General features: G+C 40.6%; 1 protein-coding gene across 21 annotated transcripts in view; it reads left to right on the top strand.

Moving 5' to 3' along the window:
• LOC143208036 (disks large 1 tumor suppressor protein-like) overlaps positions 1-19,034 on the top strand; it is a 397,450-nt gene that overhangs the window by 115,973 nt on the left and 262,443 nt on the right. The gene's annotated exons all lie outside the window — the stretch shown is intronic.

Below are 19,034 nucleotides of genomic sequence, written 5' to 3'. Positions count from 1 at the left end.
TAATTATTGCGGAGCAAAAGGTGTGAATCGGAAAAGAAGTGTCCGAATCAGGCAAAAGGCTCTGATTCTTTCAAAGTGAGAAACAAGAGAGAACCAGAGCAGAAGGCTCTGGTTCGAAGGTGACGCGGCGCGTACAATGCTTGCAGTCCAGCTCCGGTCAGAGCCGATATCCGACGTGTCCTCATCAAGAGAATGGACAGTGAGAAGTGTTCAAACGATATCCCATTTCTCTACCAACTACCTCTCACCAAGCAACACAAGTTGAGGTGAACCCAGGTAGGATGACGAATACAGAGGACAGTGTAGCGTGGCTACACGAGTGAACAGGTCTCGCTGAGCCACGCCTCTCAATGTATCGACGCCGAATACCGGCTCCAACCGGTCTGGTACATGCAGGCAAGGTCCGACACAGCAGAAGGCTCGCATTAATTTATTCAATACAATTCACAGATAAATTTATTAATTCTAGCTAATTAATGTTTATAATAATTCCTTTTGCCAACGATGTGGGCAACCACTCCCTTGACCACCTTGCCATCTAATTTTTTACAGTAAAGTTTTTACAGTAAAATTATTGAAAAGCCTACTAATAGGCTACCGGTAGGTAAAGTGTTAAGTCTGTATCTGTGTATAAAACGTTATGTTAGTAAGATAGAAAATGCCACTAAAATGATAAAAAAATCCCTTTGGGAAACATGTTTTTAATGCAAAGTGAACCTATGTGCAAAATTTTAGCTCAATCCGATTTTACCGACTTTCGGAAATTTACCCACCAACCCTTTCCCACGAGTAGGATCTCGTTTCCAACACCCTCTAAAAGATGGCGGTTTCAGAGACACCCTCGGCGAATTTCCGTTAGATGTTGCATAGGTTGAATCGCCGATAAACACAAGCCCCACGTTATCGTGTGGATGATTGTAGAAGCACGTGGACAATGCAGTTTTGACTAAACCCGGATAAGATCGATTCGCCGGAAGTTGGAAGTCAGCCTGCCGCAATCTCGATTCGATCGAAAAATGCCTGGAACGATTGTATGCCGTTAATGAGCCATGAGAACTAACCTTGGACAGACGTGACAAATTGAAACGCATTATTGATTCCTTTCCGAGACAGCCGACTTGACGTGAATAGTACATACGCGACGGTTTTTTGTTGCGCTTTGATCAATGACGCGGATAGGCGACGCTTTTGATTTATCGTCGTCCGAGCCGCGGATATAAGTCAGACTCGTCGATTCGTATTAATGATGGGACTCCATTGCGCTTTTTCGAGCCACATTTCACTTGGTCCGGCTCGAATGATGAATTCTCACTGTTACGGGCCTGAAGGCGGTCATTTTTCCTCGAACTCGGCCGACACACCGCCACCGTGCTCGCCGGTTAGTCACGGGATCAAGTGAGTCTTTCAAAAGCGAAACACTAAATCATGATTGGTTGTCTTTCGGGCCTTAGATCGCCATTGAGATTTCGCAGTACTTGTACGACCTGAAAGACCTCAAGATGTAATCACTGTAATAATCTTCAACTCTGCAGTTTTTATTCTAACAATTAAATTACTTTAATATTGTGGGATTCTTTGGGGGATTGTTCGACAGTAAACTCTAATTTTTGTATCTCTGTACGTACGATAATGCTACTTGTGTTGAAAGCCATGTAGTTACAGTTTTCTAAATTTTCGAAATTTCAAGAGGACCAGTCAAGAGGACTTCAAGGGATAGTTGGCGAAATTGATTAGAGACGATCGTGCCCCGTTAAAATTCCGAATCCATGTCCTCGCCATTGATTCATTCCTGACATTTAATCAAACTTTTTGTTCAGAAATTCTTTTCAAAGGTATCGATCGTGGCCCTTTTTATTTTTCGTTAGACGTTATTCGCTTCTTAATCTGCTAATTGACTCTTCGCCCATCTCTCGAAAAGTATTTCTAGAGAGGAAGAAAGAAAAATCGCGAATTTAATATTTTATTCCGGCGAACAGCGCTACAGGCATGCAAAAAGTATTGTTGCTTATCTCGCAGCATCAGGTTCGACGACTGCATTATTTACAACGCGAAACGCCACGTTCGCCTCATTCATCGTTTGTGTTTTACACGCCGAATGGAATACCGACGACGATACGTTGCCAGTTGCATTACAATAATTCTTTCACCCTGACACGAAACGTATTTCTCGCGGTGGATATTCTCCTTCTGGCCGGCTTCACCTTTTCTTCCTCGAGTTCCTCCTGGTGATTTATCGCATCGTTTTTACCTTCCTACTTGGAATCAACCTTCAGCCCGTTCTGAGTCGCGTCCACCGATCCTCAGAAAATTTTACGACCGACCTGAAACGAGGAAAACCCGGGAAAAACTAGCGAGAACGTAGACCGCGGCTACTGTTTTGTGCCCGATATTATATTCTATTTGAACTGCTCCTCTTGGCTCTTCAAAAAACATTCAGCGCGCTTAGTAGAACTGACGTTTCTCTGCTCGCGACAGATCTGCGTAACAGGTTTTCACATTAAAAAATGTGAAGATCGCGGGGAAAAAGCTGGCTCGCAAACATTAAACTTTACAGTACGTTTATTGTGCGTTCGTGTTATAATTAGAATGGCTGAGGTCTCCGGTCTTCTTGTGCAATATTCTGCTACCAACGCACATTCGGACCGAATCGCTAAAACGCACAGTGGTCCGAGAGGCCTATCTAGCATCTCATTTGGTAAAAAATAAAAAAATACATTACTTTCGAAATGTTTAGAATATAATTACAACTAGAACAAGCATTTAAAAATGAACATTTTGTGAATTTTATTTTCGATCGAAAAATTACGAACTTTCTTTTGTGAACCCTGCCAAACCTATTTAATATTTTACCTTGAAAATGCATACCTCAAATTTAGAATTACAGTTCGGCATTTATCAAATAAGTAATTCTTAATGGACTAATGGAAGTTGTCAAAGTTATTTCCCTTTGGCATGGAATATCTTTCAAGTTCCAAATAGTTCCGCACTTTTTCAAATTGGAATATTTTCAATATACTTTTCGTTGTACAATTTCCACCTTCGTCCTTCTTCAGGAATTATTATTGTTTAAAGTGTCGCAGGGTTGATGTTATTCGGATGTATATTGCTTCGACCGCACGGACCACTGTGAAACGTGGCTAAAAAGCAAAAAATGAATTTTCATGAACTACAGTTTCCAAAAAACAAGATGTGAAGCTTACAATTCCAAGAAAACTGAATTTGTTTTCTGTGTACTGTTCCTAGAAGTAAGTAAGTATTAATTGGTTTCATTGCATCGAGTTTCTCGCTGTTACCTGAAAGAAGATTCACGGATGCCAATTAGGTTTGCCGGTTGATCTGAGCTCGTCAAATCGGAGACCAGTTCGTCTAATAGTTGTTAAATGGATTCCGTTATCAGCAGTTGCGACCGAACTGTTCTGAGATGGGTGGTTCCTGGCCGGTTGAAATTCTATGAGTTAGGTCTACGAGATCGTGGCGCAGCTTTCGAACACAGCTGATGGAATGGACTTAGGAAGATTCGGGTGGAAAAGGGGTTTTCCCCGGTCCAATCGAACAGGCTTCAGCTACTCTCGTCGTTTCTCTAACCGTTCGGCTAGGCGTGTGCTCTTTAAGGTGACCTGGATACGCCGGCTAGTGCCATTTTATTTCCTGCAGTATATCCCGTTTCATCCGATTCACCCCCGCCGGAGCGCGAGAGACAACGGCCTGGAGACCATTATTCCCGAAAACGAGCACCGCGATACCGAATCTCGCATTAATTACGCGCCCGTCTTTCCCGCACGCCAATTATTATTCGCCCCATATTCCGCGAGAGCATTAAGGGAGATATTTTCATCGGGGCGATACAGAGCCCGGTGTCGATAAGCGGGAGCTGTCCTCGTAAATTTCACTTAAAACTACTTATCTTGCCACGTGATCGTTGCATTCGGAGGTTATCATTAGGGAAGAGTTATACGGTACTGCTGCTCGAAGTTTCTCTGGCACAACTAAAACTACTTTTGGCGAAAATCAAGTCTGAGAAAAATAATTCGTGATACGAATGGTACTTAATCGAAGGAGACATTGGTCTTTTTTAAAATCTTACCGTAAAACTGAATGGTAATTCGTAAAGATAAAAAAGAGTTAATTTAGAGTACTATTTATCAGCTTTTAAAAGTCGGTTTTATAAAGAACTGAAAATTTAAATCGAAGGAAAGAAATAAGGTGCAATCGACAAGATAATTCGTTACCTCGCTCCACTCTGTTAATCTGTTTCACAGTTTATTGCAACGCGCGGTCGTTAGAATACTCGTTGTCACGCCATTACAGAGCCACTAATTTTTCGGGGAACGCACGTTATGCGAAGTTTCTCCATTGCAATCAAGCCGAAACACATCGGCGCGATGCAATCCACGGTGCAATAAATAACCGGCGGAAAAAACATCTAATTAACAATAAATCTCCTTCGTTATCACCGAGCAATTAGCTAAATTACACGCGAACCCGGTGTCGTCCGGCTGGGTCTCGTTTATAAAATATTAGAACGCGGTTCCGTGCACGCGAGGTTGCTCTCTGATACTCGCGAATTTCGGCTGGACCGTTTAATCGACTGCTGATAAGCCGTGTCGCGTATCTGATGACAACTCAGCGTTTATTACGCCCTTCGCTGGCCTGAGCCGCCAACGGTGCCCAAATACTGCTCGAATCAGACCCCGCGCAACAACACGTATTTGTAATACCGAATGCATGGCTGCAATGCATTGTTTCAAAACAGTAATAGTAACTACCACATTTAAAATTAATCGTTCGTCGGGGATATTAATTTTCCATTATGATGGAAATCCATTATAATTCATTTGTCATCCGATACTATGTTTTCCGCAACCGTGTAATTATTCGACGTATGCTGCTGACTGCTAATTTCACTAGACACCGGATTTTTATGCAAAATAAAAAGAAAGAAAACAGAAGTTGGATGAAAATGTATTCCTTCTTCCGATAATTTTAATACGTTGAAGATAACATGATTTGGAGGTCATAGTGTACCACATCATTGAACTCGTCTTGATATCAGCTACAACACAATGAAGTTAAAAATATATGGTGCCATTTAAGAAAAAAACACCGATGGCCATGAAATGACGAAAACAGAGTTAATCACAAGATCTGTTGATACGATGACACTTTTGCAACTTTCGTTTATCCTTCTGTTTTTCATGATTCACCCTATACAGGGTTAGTAACGTAACGTTATCACCTCAAATATCTTTGTTGTTTTCAAGGATGCATTAAATGTTTTGAGAACAAAAAGTTGAATGGTAAAATGAGGCTCATACTATACCAAACAAAATGTTTGAGATATCAAGGTCACCTTCATTTTTTATAATGGAACCACCCTTTTTTAAACATGTACAATGATAGTCCCTTTCATTACAAATTCAGTGACTATAATTACTCAGTCATTCAAGGTCACTAAAACTATTATATGGAAGCAGAATACGTTTATCACCAGTGAGACTTGTAGCATAGTACATGCTATGGTCCTTCAATACTATAGAATGTTTTCAAACATCCTCTAGCCGATGACGCTGCGACCTATTTACTAACATCATGTTTCCAAACACGATTCAGCTATGTCTTACTCAATGATTGAAAGGTGTGACATGATAACGGTTTACTGTGAATGTAGACAAAATGCATTGCAGGCCCGATTGCTTTATGAAGAAAGGTACCTTGAGCGGAACACTCCTTCTAAGCGGACTTTTACTAATATCTACAAGTTATGTAGAAATACTGGAAGTGTAGATGTAAGAAAGCGTAAACGAAAGAATCCCATGCCTATTGAAGACAATGAAATTAATATTTTAGCAGCTATAGCTGTCAATTCACATGTGAGTACGAGAGATATTGCCCGAGAAGCAAGCGTGAGACAAAGTAGCGTGATACGAGCTCTCTGGCCCGACATAAATTTCACCCGTTTCACATATCGCTGCAACAGGAATTGATCAGGTTTTTTCTATCCGTGACCTTGAATTATCTTGAGTAATTATAGTCACTGAATTCATAATGAAAGGGACTATCGTTGTAGATGTTTAAAAAGGATGGTTCCATTTAAGAAAATAACGGTAACCTTGATATCTTCACAAAAAATTCCATAGAAACAAAAATTTTTTTGGTATAGTATGAGCCCCAATTTGACATTCAACTTTGTCCTGAAGACATTTAATGTATCTTTGAAAACAACAAAGATATTTGATAGGTGATTCACTCTACATATTCTATCCATTTATGTCGTAAATGCATAAGAACCACAGTCTAAATAATACATTGATATTTTAATAATATCGAACTATTTTCAATTTTAGTAATATCGAACACGAGTTGCCCAACGTGTATCATCAGACAACTCTTTACAAATTCGTGTTGAACTGTCGTTATTCATCTTTTCACGCTAAATAATCCACACAATTCCAAAGGCCGTCAGACAACCGATGCACTCGTGCACATAACTGTGTCACAAGCGTATTTAATGGAAGCCAGAGGAAGATGCACGTAGAATGCGAGCCGCCAGATGCGATCGCAGAGCATGGCTCGTTCGTTAATGCACTTGATGCGTATCGCTAACACACTCTGGGGAGTTGTGGTACAATAAACTGAGTACACGGACCGGGAACATCGCTGGACTAGTATTCTTCGATCGCTTACGAGTTTCCGAACGGCCCAAGACCCTGTTAAGACCATGAAATCCGGGATTTCCGAGCTTCTCCTGTTCCCCCAACAGCTGTCCAAAAGTTAGCTCTCAAAATAATCGCAGTCTCGTGCGAACACCGTCCTCTTGCAATTAACAGATTGCACTAGAATTTCGATTAACTATTGGTTTAAGATCCTTGTCACAGGAGAACAGAATATCCCAATTAGCAGAGAATTAGTTTAATCGATTCAGCATTAAGAGCACAACAATCTAACTAATGTTACGTACGGAGGCTTTGCCTACGTGGCTTTTACTCCCTTCTTGGAACCACGTGTTCATGCAGGAGGTCCAGCTCGCATGCCCAAATAAACAGTTTTCCCCTTATAGGAAAGTGCATACGGCTGGGAAACATAGACATATCTTCCAGATTTCCGTTTACCCCCACTACCATTTTTTGAGCAATTTCACTACTATATAAAGGGGCTCGAGCTTGGCCACCACGGGCTTAGTTGAAGACTGAATACGAATCTGTACGCGTCTTGTGAGATTGGGTTTTATTCCCTTTTGATCGTAATATCTTGAAAGAAGTTTCGAAACGCGGTTCTTAAGGCAAATCAATTAATTTACTCCCGCATTTATCAGTGCGTCAAAACCGAGATCTCGGAAATTAGCTTTCGCGAATCATACGACACATTACAAGTGTATTTCCATCTTTATTATAGAATGTATTGTACTCTTGATATTAGATATTTGAGAGTCTTTAATATCATTCCTACATCCTTTAAACTCCAGTAGGTAGCATTTCACCCATATCGATAAACCTTTACCGCTCGAGGTTTATCAACAATTCTATACATATAGAGTTACGAGAGCTGATCTTCCTAATACCTTACCTTTTTAGGATTCCTGTGACACCCGGTGGTGAAACAAACATCGGCTACTTCACGATTTCCTATCTAGTGGCAACCCGGTGGTGAAACAGACATCGGCTAGTCCACGACAACCCTTTCCTAATCTAGTGACGACCCAGTGGTGAAACAGATATCGGCTAGTCCACGACTACCCCTTTCTCCTAACCTAGTGGCAACCCGGTGATGAAACATGCACCGGGGCTAGTCCACGAAAACCTATCCTGTGACACCCAGTGATGAAACAGGCACCGGCTAGTTCACGACAATCCTGTTCACACGAACAAACCTTGATCACGTCTATCCGCCAGCCCTCGGCTCGTAACACTAACGAGATCGTGGTCTCTGAAACTCTAGATTATTTTATCGAAAAATTAGTATTCAAAGTACTTGTCTGTTTCATAGAAAGGCTCCTTTTGGATTTAGTCTTGTTCTGCTATTCTGTGGGAATAAATAACTGGGCTCTCCTGTTGCAAGAAAAATGAACCCTCCAGTTAACAGAGAATTATTTTAAACGATTCGTTATGAAAAGCACATCGATCCGTTTCGAGACTCGAGCAATTAGAGTCCTTTCGACTGTCGATCGCTATCAAGGTTCTAGAGCAATCAGTCTGAAGAGGCTCTGCAATTACTATTTATAACCCGTGAGACTCGGAATACTCTCGATTTTCTTTCACCGGGGATCTCGTTTGAAAACAAAAGTTGGAAAAGCCGCGAATGACAGCCTTTGTGACTACCTTCAGCGTACTAATTACTCGTGGATCCACTTCCCCGTAATCACCCGCGTCTAAAGCGTCGCCATTATAACTTCGAACACGGTAATTTCATAAAGCCTGGCCATTTCGACACGATCCGCATTCCTCTTTCTTGCCGCGTCAGCTGGCCGGACGACGCGACGTCCCGATTCGCGAAATCGCTTCTCCATTCAGAAACTATTCCCTGCGAGCTCCAAAGGTATTCCGCGAGCCGAAACTCGCGGCAGGAGGACCACGCCGCGCCGTTGACTAAAATGCCAGCGCCGTGCTTTGGATTGTTGAGGACCAGGCTACCACAAAAAGACACGCGTAAGTTTTATTGTTTAATATGCGTACGCAGCTGAGAGAACGCATCCTATACGCAAACAATCACGTGAAGTATATGCGACACTCCAACATAGATAATTATAATTAACCGAGCGATAGATCGAGCGTCGCGGCCATTTAGTCCGTCGGAGGCCTAAATCGCAGGAATTATTCGGCCGAATTTCTGCGGATTTGTTAACAAACATTCAGCGAAAATGATTACAGTGTCGTTAACAGTATTAATGAATACTCTGCGCATCTTTAAAATAAAAATCGACTGCATTAATTTCAAGATACGGGAGCTATACAGTGTGCACTTTATGATAGATAAAGTAAGTTTGGTCTGATGCATTTTCTTCTGTCTTCAAAAGCAAGCGAGTTATTCAGGTGACCTGTTTATAACGCCCCACCCTGTATAGACATACTAAGTTCAAAGTAATACAACACCAGTATAATTACAAATCGTTGGTACATGGGTCTGTTGAAAACCCTCGAAGTCTCGCGTAAGGATGTGCAAAAATCGTAACGAATCCATTCGTACGAGGATAGCCGATATTTCATCGTTGGCATTCGATTGCCGAGCTCGGTGCTATTCCATTAGAGTTTCGGCGGAACCCGCCGATTCGCAGCCCGGTCTCGCCCGAAAGTGCTCGAACGGCAATCATCGGTTTAATTGGCAAGCGTGGCCCGCAACGTTTCAACTTCTAATCTAATCACGATTTGCTCGGATCACGAGACACCAGGCAACCAACCGCTGTTTGGCTTCTCGGATGAAATCTACGACGCGAACGTGACGATGAACACAAACCCGAGCGGCTTCCAAAGCCACTGTTCCGCCTCTAGACGTCGTTGATCAACGGGGATTCGGCCGGTCTTCGAAAGCCGTGTACTACGTGTCTTTATCCGTTTATGCTAACGGGCCGCTTGACGTCTTCGCAACGCGGAAATGTTCGAGCGTTTTACGCAAAGTCACGTTGTTAGAGTCGGTGACAGCATTGCCGCAAAATGTCCCCGCGAGGGATACATGACGTCACGCCCTGAGAATTATCCCATCAACGTACCCATAGTGGGGGTAACTAGTGGCATCACGATTCGCACTATAGGATCGCGACGTCATTATCTGAGTGAGATAGATTACACTATAGCTTCGTGACATCACTCGAGATCTGACTATAGCATTCTTCCCGCTAAGGTGGAGTGGGGTACATCTGCTCTAGAATTTGCAGTTAGACTTTAAACTTATGTATTTTCAGTCTAGTATGTAAAAACTTAACGTTCTTGGTATCAAACTCTTGCCACAGTTAGTATTATGTAGGATTCTAATTTTGCTTGTAAATTATCATTTTGATAGAATATTGTACAAAGTGTCAACTAGGACGCACTTGCCCCGAAAATGGGGCAGGTCCGTCTCTGAGAGTTAAAAATACTTTCGAACTTTGTTTCAAGTGCTACGAGGCAAGAAAAGAATGATTAACAAGCCTTGCTATAGAATGCTTCTTATTGTATTAAATTATATATTGTTTAGTTTTATAGTTATCGATTTTTAAAGAAACATGTACTTTTATTATTATATTAAAACAAAGTTTAAAAATGCCTTCGAACCTTGTTTCAAGTGCTACGGGGCAAGAAAAGAATTATTATCAAGCCTGCTACAAAATGTTTTTTATTGCATTAAATATATTGTTTAGTTTTATAGTTACCCATACAGTACGGACTTACCCCACCGTGATAGTACGGACTTGCTCCGTATTGTAATATTTACGGGGCACGATCATGTTAGTGTTCTTCTCGATAAATTTTAAAAAATACAATAAAAACGGTTTATTTAATGTAAACCTACATCAATATTTGTTGTACTTACCTAAAATAACAACACAGAATATATTAATAACTTGTAAACTATTGCACGTTCAGGGTAACCTCAAAGTTGTACGTGTACCTCGCACGTGACTGTTAGGCATTGGTTGATTTAAGCGAGGAAAACACCTTTATTCTTGGGCGACATCTATGTAGAATAGTTCATACTAACTTATACTATATTAATAAATACAAGCTAGAGAAATTTCGTTCATATTATAATAAAAGTAACCCCTTAACGGACTTGCCCCGTAGACGGACTTAACCCACTCCACCTTATTTATCTCTCGAATCCCACAATTTGGTAACAATTAATGTTAGATGATTGCAAAAGTTCGTCGCAAGAACGAAAAAATCGGGTAGAAACTGTTGTAGTCATCCAATTCATTAGCATTGCTTTATAATAAATAGCAGTCTGTTTAGGAAAAAATATTTAAACCCAAAAAATTGAAATGCGACGATCTATAGAGCCGTCGATGTTCAGAATCATCAAGTGGAAAAATGTAAAATAGGTCAGACACGGAAATTCAAAAAATTAATTTCATCTGTACAATTTTAACTCGCAGTTTTCGTTTATTTTTGCGCCGTGCTCGCTCGTATATTAAATTTTATAACGAAGGATACGCGCCATAAATAACAATCACGTTTTATTTATTCGGTCATGTAACTGAATCCTGATGAAAAATGCTTGCAATGTTTCGTCGTCAGGATTTACTTCGTTCTACATCACCATCATTTGATATGTCGACTCTCATCTGTCCCTCACTTTTGCCGGTCTAATTTGTCTTTTGATAAATAATAAAAAACATTGCCTTAGACAACAAAATTATAAATAATGAAGCTTACAAAATGTATTACAACGATATAGCTTAATATTTTTGAAATGTTCCTACCTAGTGACATGTTACTACCGCTAAAAAATTGATTTACAGCTAGAACATTCAATTAGAACATTCGTTCTTGTACAAAATACAGAGTTTAATACAGTGGACTCGGAAAAAATTGTTGAAAAAAGCTGTACACTTATTTCTACGGGAAATGTACATGCATACAGTTTTTTTAACAATTTTTGATCGCGTTGGAAACACTCGAAGAAACGGAACGATCGCTACGCCGTTTTCCCGGGAACGTTTGTGAAACGCTCGAAATCAATTCGGTTAAAGGTCGGAGTTATTTTCCCTTCTCGTGATGCGACAGAATCAATCGAGACTTCGTGAGGGTCCGCAGTCAGGTGGGCTCGCGACACGCGTGATTCGTGCACTGTGCACCGAGAACCAGGAAGTCGGCTGAGTGCACCAGCTCCGATATCGTGATACGAATGCGTCCGAACCCACCACACTATTTTCTGCCTTACGAGTGACTTTCTGGCGTGACTCGCGGCGAACTATCGTGCGGCCTTCTTGCGTCCCCTCTCGCAAGAACTTTGCTCCTCTTGTACAAAATATCACGCGATCAACTCACTACGAAATTTCGAGTTCGCGCGACTCTTAATCTTCCAGATCTGTCACAACCAAGTTCATAATTCCTGCTCCCTACTTCACTGGAGTTCTTTTCTGCAACAATTCTTTCCTTTTTTAGTATAGTGTGGTTCATTTTTTACTCATTCTCGTAGAATAACATGGAGAACTGTGGTTATTGGGACAGAGGGATAAGCAGTCATACTCCGTCACGTCTGACTCTGGTGGACCGTGACTACTGCGAGTTGGCTAAGCTCCCAGGCAAAGAGACAGCACGTAGCCCAAAATAAAGAAAATATAGGAGGGTGTACTCATTACTAAATAAGCAATTTTTCCACATATTTTACGTCTAGTACAGTCTGGTTAATTTTGAACTCATTCTCGTAGAATAACATTGAAAACTGTGGTTATTCACACAGAAGGTAAACAAGTCCTCCTCCACGATGTCTGACTCTGGTCGACCGTGACTACTGTGAGTTGTCTAAGCTCCCAAGCAAAGAGATAGCACGTATTTAAATATAAAGAAAATAACGGAGGGTGTACTCATTACTAAATAAGCAATTCTCTTCCACGTATTTTACGTCTAGTATAGTCTGGTTAATTTTGAACTCATTCTCGTAGAATAACATTGAAAACTGTGGTTATTCACACAGAAGGTAAACAAGTCCTCCTCCACGATGTCTGACTCTGGTCGACCGTGACTACTGTGAGTTGTCTAAGCTCCCAAGCAAAGAGATAGCACGTATTAAAATATAAAGAAAATAACGAAGGATTTACTCATTACTAAATGAGCCATTTTTTATGGAAAATAAAAATTGTCTGTATCTTGCAAGAACTTAACAAGTTGAAAGTAGTACACCGACACTCTTAAATTATTTTAATCTTTTTACTGTTTTGTATTATAGCTACTTATTTTTGTTATAAATGTAAGTAATATTTGTGCTTGGGGTGTAAAACAGTTTTGATTCATTCTATACAGAACATCGAGATGTTATTACTCGTATTGAGTGGCCCGCATATTCCGAGCTCGTAACGTCGACGTCTTATTTGTCAGAATCACAAAATTCTACATTGCCACCGAGGAATTAAGGACAGTAGACATGCGAGTCCGGCTGTTAGTCGTCCGTGCAGGGAGCATCGTACTTCTTCAACCAAAGATAGGAGAGACGCGGCGGGTCGCGGCGGGCCGTGGCGGCACGACTATCTGTCTCGAGAATTTGTCTACAGGAATTACGGTTTCCCTTTACAAAATTTCCCGCTCATTATTCTCCGTCCGCGGCGCTTTAATATGGCTCTCCGAGGAAACGGAGGAACTCCGCGAAGACGGAGAGGATCCACACGGCAAACTCTTATCGCGCTCTTATTGTTGCGCGGGAATATCTTTCAAACGGAACGTCTGTCTGATGGGTGGAATTCTTTCCTTTCATTTTTTATTTTTTCGCCCAGCCGACAGAGTCCTCTCATTCTCTCGAAAGATCTGCAGCCGCGAACTTTCCTCTTTCATTTGCCGGAAAAGCTTCTTACTGCGAGCGAGAAATTTCCCGCTCGTTACACCCGCGTTCGACGGTGCATTACCATAATGCACGGGCAAAAACTTGCAACGGAAAGATCTCGTAAACTGCTGCTATTCCATTGACTCGTATTGAATGGGGTCTTTTACCGCGGACTCCGAACACTTCTGCATTACCGACTGTGGAGCTGAAAGAATCTCGCGGTGTGAAACACCGTGAGAACCTCGCACATCCGGCGACAAAAATCTTCAACGTGCTTTCTGCATCTCGAATTCGCGACCGAGCGATTCCTCTTCGTCTTGATCGACTTCGTTATCTTCACTACTCCACGAAATTATCCTTTTCATTATGTAGTCCGGTTCTTAATGCAATTTAATACGAAGAAAACATTCAAGAGACAAGTACAATTTGATATAATATTAAAAAATGCCTCATGCGTCTAATACTTGGCGAACTAATTTTCGTTTTCCCTAAACATCTAAATGACGGTTTCAACGATCAAATTCCTGATCTCAACCTTTTTTCTGCCAAGGATAGCAGAATATTTACCGTTTATTTCGAAGTAGCGTTTTGCCCATAACCGGCAAACTAGCAGTTTGTATACTCGTGTATGGCAGCGTCTGCGTGCGACGCACTCGTTCACGGAGCTGGATATCCGAACAATACCGCATTAGAGAAACTTCAATATCTCCTGTCTGCCCTCGAGTAGAATACTTTGTTTCCGGGAGGAACAATTTTCCGCGAGTATGCGATTTTCCATTTTAATATCACGAATAAAAGAACAGTGGAGCGCGATAGGTACTCGACATCGTACAAATAATAGGACTGGACGGCAACTAACGGTAAACAATCACTTAAAAGTCGTTCCCGCGGCTTGGAATGAATAGGTCCGATCGATGGATGGCAAGACAATGCTTCGAGTCGTCGTTCTCCGGCGACAAAAAATCCTCGCATCGACGGTTATTTCGCCCAGCGAAGGAAAATCATGCAGTAGTGCTCACTTGAATTCGACCGAATCTGTTATACTTAAGTTTGCACTACGGTGCCTCGAGCTCACATTATCAGCAGAGCCTTATACATCTCATATATACCTTACATATCATACATCTTATATATCTCGGTAGACAAGTAATCATGCAATAACAAAGATTTCAAATTCAATCGTTTTTACCACGCTTATATTAGCTTGCCGAGCTGTCGTTGTTGTTCTTGTTATTGTACGCGTCAAATCTTGTAATAGAATTTTAAACTACTTCCCGATGAGCTAGAGACTTGAAACTTTAAACATAGCTCAGCACTAGATAACAATGCAATATTAAAAAAGAAATTTTTAAAAAACTATGCTTTCAGGAAAAGAAAAATTTTAATATTAACCGTCACACCTCGTCGCGCGATCCCCACTCCGCGCGCCAGCGCTCCCTACTCCATTACGCGTTCCCACTCCGACAATTTCGGACTCCATCAAGAGACGTCGTCTCTCGGAGTCATCCCCTCATTCTATCTCGCGTATTTCCATATCTTGCGTTTCTGTATATATGTATATCTTACTATTTCATACCAGTATTACTGTATCTTGCGTTCCATTAAAAAAACTGTTTAAAAACCCCGCTTATATGTTAAAATGCACTAAAAAGTAGAACGTAATTTTTTTAGACATTAGTGACAATAAATACAAGCGTGGAGCGCCCATGAAGATTACATCAATATAGTTTAGCGCTCCACACTTTTATTTATAGTCACTAATGTCTAAAAAAATTATGTTCTCCTTTTTAGTGCATTTTAATGTATAAGCGTGGTTTTTAAAAAGCTTTCTTTTATATATTTGTTTCCTTCAGTGGGTTATTGAGATTTTTCTGATTAAAATGAGTCCAACATAAATCGGACCATTTTTCTAGATTTAATGTAAATAACACAAAATAATTAAAAACATATGTATTTTGTTCTGTATGAAGTCTACGAAAGTAGACCGGTTTACGTCATGTTTGGACTCATTTTGATCGGAAGAATCTCAAGAACCCACTGGTACCATATTTGAAGGTATGAAATAAGAGTGACCGAATTTGAAGTTTTCTTTATTGCACGTTCGACCGTCGCTGCTCGTTGGACTGTGTCTATCTCACTTTCGCTGGCTGAATCTATTCTCTTGCTTCGTTGAGCTCAACTCGATCCGCTTCCTGGAAGAGAAACGGCACCCCGTGACGTAAGAATTTTACTTCGGGATGCCAAACTTTGCAAATTCAAGTGAGCACTACTGTATCTGGCCGGGTTGGCGGCGCTCGAATCGATAAACCGAGGGCCCTGATGCAGCGTCCGCGGCACTTTCGAAGGCTGTAAATAAAAAAGAGGCGCGGGCGGTTTAATTAAAAGCGTCTCCGCGGGGACGGATCACGGACAATGCGGCCATTGTAGCGTCCGGCATTTAATACCGTCCACTCGGAACGTAGCGCTTCGATGCCGATATTTCTTCCCGCCGAAATAAAAAAAAGACCGAACTTTTTAGTATGAAATCAGCCATCAGCCGCGATACGTTATCGCCAACCCTGCCATGCCAGCTTTTTTTCGCGGATGCTACCGCGCACTTTCGCGATTCGATCGCCTGCGTTGCCGCAGCGGTCAGTTTGCCCAAACGCGTAGACAAAATTCATACCGTTGTACATATTATTGTACTCGATAGTTACACCTTCGCTGCGGACGTACAAAAATTATTCTCAAATGATACAATGTCAGCAGTTTAAAAAAATACGTGTCAAATATTTTTCAACACACTATATCCTGTATAAATTTCATTGAAATCGGCGTGTTACACTTGGGTAATATCCCTTGTAAGCAAAGTTTCACTCTTTTTTTGTTCATTTAACTGTTCGTTGCTCAGGTGAGGTGCCAGACGCTCCATTTCTGTAAATCGTAAAATTCTCGCTTGTACTTGCAACTGAGAAATTAAATTTGGTATTTGAAATACTTTTTTTGAATAATATCCATTAGACGATAGTGGGATGATTGAAAGCAGACACTCTGTTTGAGCAAGAATCAAATGGTGGAGCCGATGGAAATCTTGTTAACACTTTTCAGTTTCGCTATACGTTCGTCGTTTCACGTTCCAGTATGTTTGCAGACGTAGTATTTATGGATTAAGAGTTTCGTCGCGGTGTATAGTGCTTGTATAATCGCTCTACGTGAATCGGCACGCGATGCTAAAGACAGTGAAGCGTGTGTCGAAGCAAAAGCCAGGACTACGGCCTCGTCTGGGTTAGGTTTTATTGCGGGTCAATCGATGAACTTGATCGTAAGGTCATACATGGATTTTTGGACGGCTGACAAACACGTGCACACACCAACCGCGATCGACAGCCAAGGTTCATCGGCTGTCGCTCAGCTGGTTTGTGCGAATTATAGAAGGACCCCAAAAGTTCCAAACTCTATCCTTTTGACTGCACAAATATACCCCAAATGTACCCCAATCTTGCGTAACCATACGTATTTGTTGTATACACGTACGTGACGTGTATACGTACTTGAATACACAGTATAGACTTCACAAAACGAATGTGAAACACGCATTAATACTGCAGGGCATGTGCGAACAACGTAAACGAGAACTTTCTCAACTTTTAATAAAACGGAATTCAAACGCCCTTCGAACCGTAGTGAACTTGAACAATTTTTATGGAAGTAGCATTGTTATAACGTAGCGTTGCTATGCAGGATATCACAGGAAAAGAATTGGACTTTCCAATCATCGAAAAAAGCGAAGCAATCCTCGCTCCCTGTCAGTATGTCATGTAAATCGGCGATAAGATAAGAAAAAGATCGATAAAGCGTAATTATACAGAGAGAACACTGTATAGTGTCTGTCTGTGTGTCAACAGAAAATGTCACGCGTTCTACAAACTTTCTATATTTTCCTCTTCCTCTTCGCACGGTACACAGAAATTCTTTTTGCTCATTCGTTTATCCTTCTGTTGTTGTTTGAATGTGAAGAAAAACGCTTTGTTTGTCAGCTGCATCGTTTCGAAAAGAAAATGTTACTCTCCGAAACGTCTATATGCATATCCTCTTATATGCTTTAAAATTTTGAGAGCGAAACAATCCGGAACTAATTTTGTTATAAAGTGTTTTTGTTCTGCTCGAGATTATTATACTTTAAACGAATCTCGATCGCACAATTCGTATTTACAAGGGCTCAGATGTCAGTCGATCGCTTTCCTGACCCAGTTTCGAGGGACGTCGTTGACCTTATAACCCTAGAAAATGTGCGCTAAGAATCAATTTTCTACCCTTGCTTGTTTCTTCGAAATGAATTTCCTTCTCCTTTTTATGCATCTTTTTCTTTGATTTCTTGATATTATTTATGCTGGATACTACTGGAAACTATTTTTATTTCAAGTTTAAGGTACTGAGAAATTAAAAACAGAGGAGTTTCAGTTTTAAAATGTTACTTATCTTTCAGTTTTAAAATGTTTATATCTTTAACAGCTTACAATTAGTCTCCATAAGTATTAAAAACATCAAGTGTACGCTTTTATATATGCTTTTAGTAAAAATTCACCCATGTTTTGTTTCTACCATAAATACCATAAAATATTTGACTTTTAATTTTAATCCTGTTGTAGCTTAAAACTGTAATTCGAGATATAACATTACAGGTAAAACAAGAGATGTTGGAATTTTTCGTTACCGAGTCGTCGCATTTTATCCAGGACTTTCAAAGAATGTGGAGGAAAAAAGCGTACCTTTATGCTATCTAGTCTCTCTAACTGTTAAAAGCAGCTTAAATTCTCATACATGCCTAGTAGAAACTCTTCCATTTTCTGTTTCCAAATGCCGTAAAAAGTTCGATGCACCTACGGTTCTGTTACAGTCTGATGTTACAGTTTAAAATACAAATTTGTTAGCACTCCCGTGTCCAGAACGCTAGATTGAAAATGTTCGCACAGTACCGAGCAACAACGCTGAAGACGTCGCGTCGTTCCAATCCCAATAGTTCCGGAGAAAACAGCTTGTAACACTTCCTCTACACTTTGACGCACAGATGCGTCATCAGGAGCAAGCGGTAGCTTTCGATTTGACGCAATATTGAGTCATCCGACGCGGAAGTGTTAATAAAAGACGAGGCGTTCGACTAACACTAAACCTGACGAGTACTAAAAATTCCTAGTATGCCTTGCTTTATAAAAATAACAAGATTGATTCAATTCCTATAAAAACATCTTTATAATCTTTATATACTCAATCATCTTACTACAGCATCCTGAAAGCACGTTTTCGGCACAGCACGGTGCAAAAATTGTGACAAGCTTGTGGCACACTAAACTGCGGACTTTTAAGTAAACTAAAAATGTTGAGCATCGATTACAAGAAAAAGGAGCTGCATAGACATTAATTTATCCTCTTAGTAATTTTAATAAGTTACAGATGATAGAATCGTATTTTTAAAATGATCTAATGATTTCACTTTTTGTCTTTCACCTACTTTTGGCGTGAATGCATAAAATTCACGGTCTATTTATAAGGACTCTCTAAAATGAATAACGTACAACTCGAATGGTAAATAACCGAATAATCATTTAATC

The sequence above is a fragment of the Lasioglossum baleicum genome, chromosome 4 (genome assembly GCF_051020765.1).
Source record: "Lasioglossum baleicum chromosome 4, iyLasBale1, whole genome shotgun sequence".
Lineage (NCBI taxonomy): Eukaryota > Metazoa > Arthropoda > Insecta > Hymenoptera > Halictidae > Lasioglossum > Lasioglossum baleicum.
The sequence above is the reverse complement of the archived record's forward strand: the minus strand, read 5'-3'. Positions and strand labels throughout refer to the sequence as shown.